The sequence below is a fragment of the Camellia sinensis genome, chromosome 10 (assembly GCF_055761805.1).
Source record: "Camellia sinensis isolate YWXY chromosome 10, ASM5576180v1, whole genome shotgun sequence".
Lineage (NCBI taxonomy): Eukaryota > Viridiplantae > Streptophyta > Magnoliopsida > Ericales > Theaceae > Camellia > Camellia sinensis.
Window position 1 is genome coordinate 164,404,278 of NC_138970.1, and position 10,908 is coordinate 164,415,185.

A 10,908-nucleotide genomic window follows, 5' to 3' on the forward strand; every position below is an offset into this window, starting at 1 on the left:
CTAGAAAATATTTAGAAACTCACAAAACATCATGGTTTAAAGATCATTTCATGAAATCAAGGCCCAAAAGTATGCCAATTGAACAAAATTCCAACATAAACTTTATGAATGTTTCAAGAACACAATATGCAAGAATTTTCTTGAACTCAACCTCTTCAAAACATGATCAAACTTGACAATTGGATAGAAAACATGGTGAATAACCAAAATGTAAGTGAAATGAACACGTGCATGAAAGAATTCTTTGAAAACTTCCTTAATTTGTGAAGAAATGAACATACATGCATGGTATGGCCCAAATCTACCCAATTCTTGTGCAATTCCTACATGAATTCACTTAATTCACTAATAATCTTGTAGAATCTAATTCAATTGCTCAATTAAGGGTTTAATTCCTTGCCTAGAGACTTGAATCTACAACAGTTGAAGTTGAAACCCTCTAATCTTTTTCACTCGACAACAATTCTAGAAATCCTTGGCTTTGAATTCAAATTCTCAAGGCTTGGACCAATTCTCCCTTCTCTCCCTTACTCTTACGTTTGTATCATCAAAGGAATGAATTTGGGAGTGTTTGGTGTTCAAAGAAGTCCACTAATGCCTTAATTAGATTTGGACAAAAGTGTAATTAATTTAAAGCCAAATAAAAAGACATTAATTTAATCTAATTTAATCATTCCAAATCGACTTTTAATTAAACTTACCATAAATCCTATAAATCCTAATTAACATATAAATCAAGTCAATTTCTTAGTCGGATGTCGATAATGCTTTTAATTTGTAAATTAAAACTAAAACATGAACTGATCTTTCTATTTCAAACAAATATAAATACAAAATGATGCAATGCACATATAATTGACTTGGGATTTCTTCTTAATTACTTATTTGGCATACTTAAACATGGATTAGTGTTACTCATAGGTCGGGGTTATTACAGGCTTCCCTCCTTAAAAGAGTTTGGTCTTTCAAACTCGAACTACCTTCATTTTGAAAAAACACAGGATTTAAAGGGAACAACTAGGGATATCTTTTCCTCATGTCTTATTCTGTTTCCCAAGTTGCATAGGTTCCCCCATGATTATGCCAATCCACCTTTACAACCGGGATTTCTTTGTTTCATTGCTTTTTGATCCTTTGGTTGACAATCTGAATTGGCCGTTCTTCGTAGGTATAATCATCTTTCGAAAGCACGTGAGTTGGCTCAATCACATGTAGCAGATCTCTCAAATACTTTTGAAGCATAGAAACATGAAATACGCTGTGCATATGCTCCATCACCGGAGGTAAGGCCACTCGATACGTCACCGAGTTGATCTTTTCAAGGATCATATGGCCCAACATATCTCGGTGCTAATTTGCCCTTAACACCAAACCGTGTCTGTCCTTTCATAGGAGTCACTTTTATGAACACGTGATCCCCAACTTCATATTCTCTGTCCCTTCTTCAAACATTGGCATAACTCTTTTGCTGGCTTTGAGCAGTTTTCAACCTTTGCTGAATCAATTTCACATTTTCAGTGGTTTCTTACACAAGTTCCGGTCCCAACAGAGGTCTGTCGCCTACCTCGGCCCAACATATCGAAGATCGACATTTTCTCCCATACAAAGCTTCATAAGGAGCCATTTCAATGCTTGAATGGTAACTGTTGTTATACACAAATTCAGCCAATGGTAAATAAGTCTCCCAATTTCCTTGAAAGTCTAACACACACATTCTGAGCATGTCCTCTAAGGTTTGATTGGTCCGCTCTGTTTGACCATCTGTTTGTGGGTGATAGGCGCTGCTTAACCTCAATTCTGTCCCCAAAACCTGTTGTAAACTCTGCCAGAACCTCGATGTAAACTTTGAATCTCGGTCAGATACAATAGATACTGGTACACCATGCAATCTCATAATTTCGTTCCCATACATGTTAGCCAATTTATCCGCATTATAAATAGTTTTGACAGGAAGAAAATGAGCAGACTTAGTCAAGCGATCAACTATAACCCAGATAAAATCCATACCTCGGGAAGAACGAGGCAATCCCACAATGAAATCCATGGTAATGTGCTCCCATTTCTATTCCGGCATTGGAAGCGGTTGTAACAAACTAGCGGGTCGTTGATGTTCGGCTTTGACTTGTTAGCAATGTAAACATCTAGCCACAAAATCTGCAATACACTTTTTCATTCCAGGCCACCAGAAGTTCTATTTCAAATCATGGTACATCTTTGTATTCCCTGGATGGATAGCAAATTTAGTATCGTAGGCTTCAGACATAACACGTTTTCTCAAGTCATAACAATTAAGCACACAAAGACGATTTTGAAATTTCAGCACATTATTCTCAAAAACAAACCCTGGCCTCGGTTTTGAATCAAGTTCTTCTACCACCTTTTTCAAGTATTCATCTTCAAGTTGCTTCTCTTTGATCTCTTCAACGATTGCAGGTTGAGCAGAAATAACGGCTAGTATTCCGCCCTATTCATGTATCACAATCTCAATCTCACTCTTTTCCAAGTCGTATAGCAATTCTTTCTGGCTAGTAAGCAGACATGACAGATTCCCTATTGACTTTCCGCTCAAGGCATCTGCTACAGTATTAGCTTTCCCTGGGTGATACAAAATCTGTAAATCATAATCTTTAATTAACTCCAGTCATCTTTTCTGTCTCATGTTCAATTCTTTTTGAGTAAAGAAATATTTCAAGCTTTTATGATCAGTATACACTTCACAGTTTACCCCATACAAGTAGTGATGCCAGATTTTCAAGGCAAACACCACGGCTGCCAGTTCAAGATCATGAGTCGAGTAATTCTTTTCATGAGGACGGAGTTATCGCGAAGCATAGGCAATTAACTTTCCATTTTACATCAGTACACAGCCCAACCCTTTTGTAGACACTCCATTTTTTACTGATCTTAAGACGCATATGTCATTGATTGAGCGCTTGGTGATTGCGCATGTTGTGCTCGTTTCGAGGTTTCGGAGTTTTCGGCTGAGCGCCTTGCCTCCAGGCCTCTAAACTCTGTGTGTTTCAGCTCGGTTTGTGGACCAAGCCTTGTTTTCCTTGCCTAAAGGAAGGATAGGTCTTGTAGACCACTCTTTTGTGGTCGTACACCACTTTTCTCGCTTGGAGACAAGTTTTCAATTTTTGGAGCCTTCGGCTGCGCGCCTTGTCTCGGGATCGCTTAACGTTCTCTGTTTGGCGTGGTTTTTGAACCACACCTTGTTGCCTTGGCCGAGAGGGCCACTGTGGTCTGGGAGACCACTTTTGTGGTCGTAAACCACTTTTGGTGCTCGTAGACTAGTTTTCGAGTCTCCCGACTACGTGCCTTGCCTCCCGGACTTTCGTCTTGCATCTGTTTTTGTTTGTTTTTGGTACAAACCTTGTTTTCCTTGTTTGGAGGATGGTACAAGGGTGGGAGACCAGTTCTTCCCCTTGGAGACCACTTTTCTTCCCGCCAGCCAATTTTCTGGTCAGGAAACTGGTTTTCTTGGTCTTTGGGCCACCTTTTCTGGCCAGCCACCACACCACCACGTTGGTCTCATGCTGCAAACCACCACTCCCACCTGGCCGACCACTTTTTGCCCTGGCCGATCAGTAGAAGTAGCTGGCCGACCACCGACCACTTCAAGTGGTCGGTGGCTTTTCACCAGCTTCCTAAAGATATTTTCTTTACAGCTGGAAGGCACCAGAACCATCCTCCATACACGTGTATGGAGGGATGGCCTTGGACCCTTAGCTTCTTCAAGAAGCTTGAGCTTTTTTTCTCTATAAGAGGGAGGCTCCCCCTCCCTCCTCCAGGTTGAGCTTTTGGTGTTAGGGAGTGATAGATACACCTTTATCTCTCTGTCTCTCTCTTTGTTTCATTTTTGTGCCTAAAAGTGCTATTTCTTCATACTTTAACACACAAACACACACTCAAACACCATCTTTTTGTTGCTGAGGTGCTTAGGAGCTAGTTTTGAGGTTTTTGGCTTGGTTTGAGCTTGGAAAACTTGCTGGAGTTGTAGCTTCAAAAGTGTTCTTCAATGGTGAGCCTTTAACTCCTTAAACCCTTTGTTTTGCTTAAGCTTTTGGACCCACTTGAATATTGTTTTAAGCTTAACTCTAAACTACAAAATGTTCTATTTTTCAGTCCTTGTGATGTTTGTTTAAGGTCACTTTTGTGTTAGGGGTTGTTTACCCCCTCTTAAGCCTTGTTTGACCTTGCTTTTGTGCCTTCTTTTTAAGCTTTTGGGACCACCTTGTTTTGACCTTCTCACCACTGAAACTCAGAGAAATCTCAGTGGTGGAAGTGGTATTTTGAGGTCCCAATAAGGATAGTGTCATCCCCTCTCCTTGTGTCTTCAATACTTGCTTCATTAGCCTCATGTGTGAGCATGTTTGTTAAGCTTATGTTGGCCATGTCTTAGCTTGTATTTGGGGTTATTTTTCTATGGCATACCACTGTTTTTACTTGGTTTTGTCACTCCATGCATGCCTAATACACTTGTAGTGTAAATCTCATAAACTAGTCTTGTATGCTTCATGAGGTAGCATGTCATTCTAGCTTATTTTGAGTCCATTTCAACATGTTTTTGGTGATGTTTTACCATGTCATACCTCTGTTAAGGTTTGGTTTGGTTGGCCCTTGCATGCTCCATGCACTTGTAGTGCATTTCCATGAACTAGCCTAATGTGTACCATGCTTTAACATGCCATTCTAGCATGCTTTTAGCTTAACTCTAAGAAGCTTTTGTCCTTATTTTAGCATGCTCTAGCTCTGATTTGTGTTGTTTTGGTCATGCATGCCATGTTTTGTATAGCTATAATGCATTCTAGCTTGTTAGCTTTGTGCATCAAGTCCACTAGCATGCATTACTTGGACTATTTGAATGATTTGGCATCATTTGTAATGTGATTTTAGTCCATTTTTCATGTTCACGCACTTGCATTTTTTACTCTTTCAATGCGTTGGAGGGTTTCCTCCTTTATGCCTTAACATGAGTCATTGCGTATGCCTTCATGCCTAAGCTTGCGAGCCATCATTTCAATGTGTTTTTGGGGTTATTTTGCCATGATATAACTTTGATTTTTATTGGTTAATTCATCTCATGCTTGGTCTTAATAGGTGTAGTGTAATCCACCTTATTTGCCTTGCATTCATCATGCCTTATACCCTTCATGCTAGCTTGTTTTGGCTTCCTTCCATACATGTTTTAGTATCATTTTGACATGTTCTATGACTGTTTTGGGTTTCCTTTTCCATATGCTTCATGCTTTGAATAGCTGTAGTGCAATTAGCCTTGCTAGCTTTGTGTTTTGATGACTCATGCATGTTATCTTTAAGCTACTTAGATGATTTGGCATCATTTAATACTTCATTTCAGAGCTTATATCATGGCTATGTTCCCACTTCTTTCATGTTTTGAATGCCTTTGAGTATTGTGCATTGTTGTCTTATTCTGGTCTAGCATGTATGCCATCTTGCCTAGGTTCTTAAGTCTCTATCTTAGCATATTTTGGTCTTTGTTTAGACCTAATTAAGCTCTGTCCATGGTTGGTTCATGCATTTGTGCCATGTATTGCATACCCCCTTTGTAGTCCTCTTTACTAGCTTCATGCTTTAAGGACCTTTGCATGCTATGCTTGCTTTGTTTGAATGATTTGGCATCATTTCATACCTTATTTCAGTGCATTTAATGTTGTCACACTTCCATGTTTATCACTCCTTGAGCACCCTTGAGGGTTGTGCTCTTAGACCTACTTGATAGGCTAAGGCATGTGCATGTTTGCCTTACCCTTTTGTGCCTTTGTTTTGGTGTTATGGCCACTGATTTGGGCATGGCTGAGGTCTGTCCACTTTTGGTTTAAGTCCATTTAGCATTGTGTATGCCATGTATTTCATCGCATTGAGTATGCCATGTTGTTTGTATGTTGATTCATCGCATTGTATATGCCATGTTCTTTGCATTGTGTATGCTTATATTACATTGCATTGTGTATGCATGCCATTAGCCTTGTTAGGTTGTTTATGTTGCATTGCATGTTTGCATGCTTAAGTCATATTGCATATTTGCATGCTTGTGTTTCATTGCATTACATTTTTGCATGCTCCATGTTACATAGCATTGTGCATGCCATGTTATGTGTTGCATTGTGTTTGAAATAGGTGTTAGTCCAAACACGAGAAACGAGGGACGTTTCATACTTGAAGTGATGAAACGTGTCTCAATTCTCGGTCGCCGACGATCTTGATTATACATGATAGAGTTCTAGGCATTTATGTGTTTATGTGTGCATTCATTTCATATTGAATTGTGCAACTTCGCCTCTCGGCCATCATGCATCGAGATGCGTGATTGGTGGCCTGAGGGTTGAGAACTACACTCCCTTGAGCTTATGAAATGATAGGGAGGGTGGTTGTGCACACATATCTTACAAATACATTGCCATGCCCTTTCTTGCTCTCTGTTGCAGCAAATTGGAGTCATGCAGCAATAACTGGTCGGCCATCCAGAAAAACTAGCTGACCGACCACTTTTTCTGCTCTGTAACAACAAAAAGTGGTCAGCAAGTGGTCTCCCACATCAACAACTGGTCGGCCACCCTCCCACAGGTCCCCAAGGTGAGTTGGAAGCTTTCTGGAGCTTGGTGCAAGTTTCTGAGAGCAGTTGCAAATAGAGGCAAATTGGGGCATCGCGACAGATTTCCGAACGAGGCGACCGGGCATGCATGCACTCTTCCCCCTCTGAGGGCCCCTTTTTACTGCTTTACTTTGCTAATCTGCTTAGCTAGTTTATGCTTTGGGTTATGTACTTTAAGTAGTTAATGCGTTTAGCTGGTTAATTGTTCTGTAATAGTTAGTTAACTAGGATTAGTTAATTAGCTTCATTGTGATGTAATAATTAGTTTAGTTAGCTTAGATTAGCTAGTTAGCTTCTTATTCGGACCCTTCGTCGAGAGGGCCAACTGTTGTAATAAGCGTGCGTGTGTGTGATACATGTCTTCCAACCCCCATTTCTTTTTCCCTTTTACTTAACCGCGTACGATGGTTAGTTTTAGGGCATATTTCGATTAGCATACCTTATGCTTTGCATGCATGCATCCATTCATCTGTATTACATGCACCAGGCTCGGCACATCATACTAACTGCATTGTATTTCAATACATTTACTTGAATACGTGTTCAACAGCATGTTATTGTAGACGTCCCCGAACGTCCCAGTGAGGGAATCCCCCATTTTGTTCATTGGGCTCACTACAGTTCAGGACTCGAAGTCACGGTCCTGTATCTAATCTCGCAGAGTGCAATGCAAGATCGATGAATCATCAAAGAGTCCAAATCCGGCAAATCATTTTTGAAAACAAATTTTTTGAAAGAAGTACCAAACATGGACTGCTTTGCCAGATACAGAGTCGCCACATAAATATTTTATTTTGGGAAATTTAGGAAACCCTGACTCGTTGCCTAAGGCCACGTGTCCGTCATCACCAAAGTTGCCTCGGCTCGGGAACTTGGGTACGATTGGAGAAGGTCACTTCGTGAGCACCCCCGCTCACCCGATCAAAGATCGGCCTCTACTAACCATGATATCTAGTTTTTAAAACATTATACATTCTTATTCCGGCTATTAGCCTAGATTTACTATGTGATGCGCACAGCATACAAGTATAGACTGGTCGCCTGAATTGGAACAAAACATTTTATGTTTGTTTTTTAAAGCGGTTTGGTACTCGTAAGTAGGCTTAAAATGCAGATTTTGCCACCCTTGGGTGGGCTTAGAAAAGATGGTTTTGCCACTATCTAGTGGGCTTAAAACTCGCATTTAATGAATTGTTCCAATTCGGATAACCCAACCTTCACCCACAGGCATTCAGGCAGGTATATCATATAAGAACATAGCCTCATGGTAAGCATGCTATCATGGCAGGCAGTCACTCACACACAGGCAAGGATGCTAAAGCATAAAAGCTTACCTAGTACTCCAAGCCAAAACAGAAACTATGTTAGAAATCAATGCATGATCCTAACTATGCTGAAATGCCTAATGCAACACATGCAAAATGCAACTAAGATAGGCTCGGCTATTCTAAACATGGCATATGAAATGCTATAACTAACAGGTATTCAACTTGGAATTGAAATACAAATGCAGTTTGTATGATGCGCCGAGCCCGGTGCATGCAATATAGATGAATGATGCAAACATGCTATCATACTGTATGCTAATTGAAACATGCCCTAATCTAACCATCATAAGCTGGTAAATAAAAGGGAGAAAGACGTGGGGTTGGAAAACATACATCACACATACGCACACTTATTACAATTGCGCCCTCGCTCGGAGGGTTCGAATAAATAATATACAGTCCGAATGAATAGTACAGTCCGAATAATAATACAGCTAATTATTACACATCCACTAACTAACTAACAAATTAGCTAAGTAAGCTATAAACTGGCATGCAAATGGACTGCCCCGGCTCTGTTTTGGATGACAATGAATGCATGCATGCTCGATGCGCTTTGTCGGTAAATTTCATCGTGATGCCTCGTCTCGCCATTGTTTGCAGCTGATTTCAGAAACTTACACAAAGCTCCAGGAGGCTGAAACTCCACCTGGGGAAGGCTACCAACCAGCTCTTGGCTTGGGAAACACCTGCCGACCACCCCTCATGGTGAAAACCAAAAAAGGTGGTCGGCCTACCAGAAAACCTGGTCGGCCGACCACTTCCTCCCCCTGGACTCTGGTTTTTCTGCAACAAAGGCAAGAAAGAGAGAAAGCAATGTATTTTCAACATATGTGTGCGTGACCACTCCTCCCCGTCCTTGCATAAGCTCTAGGGAGTGTGGCCCTCGGTTCTCGAGCCATCAATCACGTAACTCGATGCATGATGGCCGAGAGATCGAATTGCACATTTTAATATGACATGAATGCAGGTATGAACATATGAAGCCAACAATTCTATCATAGATAATCAAGAACGTCGGGGACCGGGAATCGAGGCACGTTTCGTCACTTGGAGTACGAAACGCCCTTCGTTTCCCGTGCTTGGACTAAACCCTATTCCAAGCACCATGCAAATGGAATGACATGCACAATACGACTAACATGCAACCTAGCATACGCAATGCTCTGTACTAAAATGGCATACACAATGCGCGTGATGTAACATGGTGTACACAATGCTCTAAGATGCAACCTAGCATACGCAATGCTATGGATTGAAATGGCATACACAATGCACGATGGATTTACACCAACATGAGTGGACCTCAGCCACACTTACATCAGTGGCCATGAGATGGAAAAGAGACAACCGAAATGCGTGCACACGTGCACGCATATCGAGGACCGAACCTAAGGCATAAAATACCACTCTACCAAGGCATGACAAGGGATGCAAATGGCATCCAAACATGTAAATTTCAGCACTAAAACACGATGCTAAATGGTCCCAAAACATGGAAATATGGCATCCGATGCATGGAATAAGCCTCGAAACTCAAAACTAGGCACATGTATTGAACCACAAGTATACAAAGCAAGCATTATTTGATCATGAAGTCAAAAGATAGAGCCAAGGTAGTCCCAAAACATGCACATTTCTAGTTTAGAGCATGGCCAAAAGATGCTAACATGATGGACTAAAATAGCATGAAACATTGGCTAGCAAGCATGGTTCACATGGCATGTATATGAAGCAAATGAGAACTCATCAAACCAGCCAAAAACAGTGAATAAAACATACCAAAATATGCCCAAATAATCACTGAAATGCAGCCAATGCATGCAAAAATGAGGGGCTGCTTTGGAAGGCCATTCAAGGGGTTGTTAAGCACATATAAGATAGACACTTAGCATGACCAAACAAACTCTAGAAATGAGTTATGACAACCCTAAAACTCACAAAATTGGCCCTGAAATCAGTTAAGGAAGCATACGATGAAAGGCCCCCTCAAAAGGCCTTGAATGGAATTGTTCTACACATGCACTATAGACATAAAATATGATCAAAAGGGCCTCGGACAGACCTAAGGCAGACCTTAAAACCCACAAAATTGGGCCCAAAAAGTGACTTCAATGCATGCAAAATAGAGCCCCTTTGGAAAGCCAATGATGCTAGTAAAGAAAATGAGGGGTGAGAGGGTCACCCCTCTTTGATTTCAAAGCTCAAAACCACATTGAAGCCACTAAAAATCCCCTGGATTTCAATGGCTAAGAGGCCAAAACAAGTCCAATGCAAATGCTCTAATGCATAGCCCTAAATATGAAGGAATGAAGCATGCAAGGAAGGAGATGACTCCAAACAGAAAAGTGACCTCAAGAAAACTTAAAGAGGAGGTCAAAACAAGGCTTTTTTCAGTTTATAACAAATATCTAAAATGTTCACAAGTAAGGCTAAAGTATGATGCAAAAATAGCCCTAAAAGAGAGATAGAGGGTAAGGGGAAGTAGATGACCTCAAACCAAAAAGTTCCCTTAAACAAAGTTGAAGAGGAGCTCAAAATATGACACTTTATAGTTTATGACAAAGCCTAGAAATACTTTCAAATGAAGCTAAGTAATGAAGCAAAAAAATACAAGTTTAAGGGAAATAGACACTTACCCTTGAAGAGCCGACCTCCAGCAACTTTTGGACCAAGTTGGTGAGCTTTCAACCTCTGCAAATGACTTCCAAGGTGCTGGAATGGATGGAGGAGGTGTGGTGCTAAGCGTTGTAGTGCAAATGGACCAAGAAAATTAGGGTTTTGGAGCTTGGAATAGTGACAATGGAGGAGGGAGGTTATATGCCTTAGTAAATTTTGCTCAACCCTTGCAAATGAGGAGGAGGGCCTCTCTTATAGAGAATAGAGGCCAAAGCTTCTCTTGGAAGCTTCAAAGATCCTCCAGATGCACCAAATGCCCCCCAGCTGGCACAGTTGTAAAGTTTT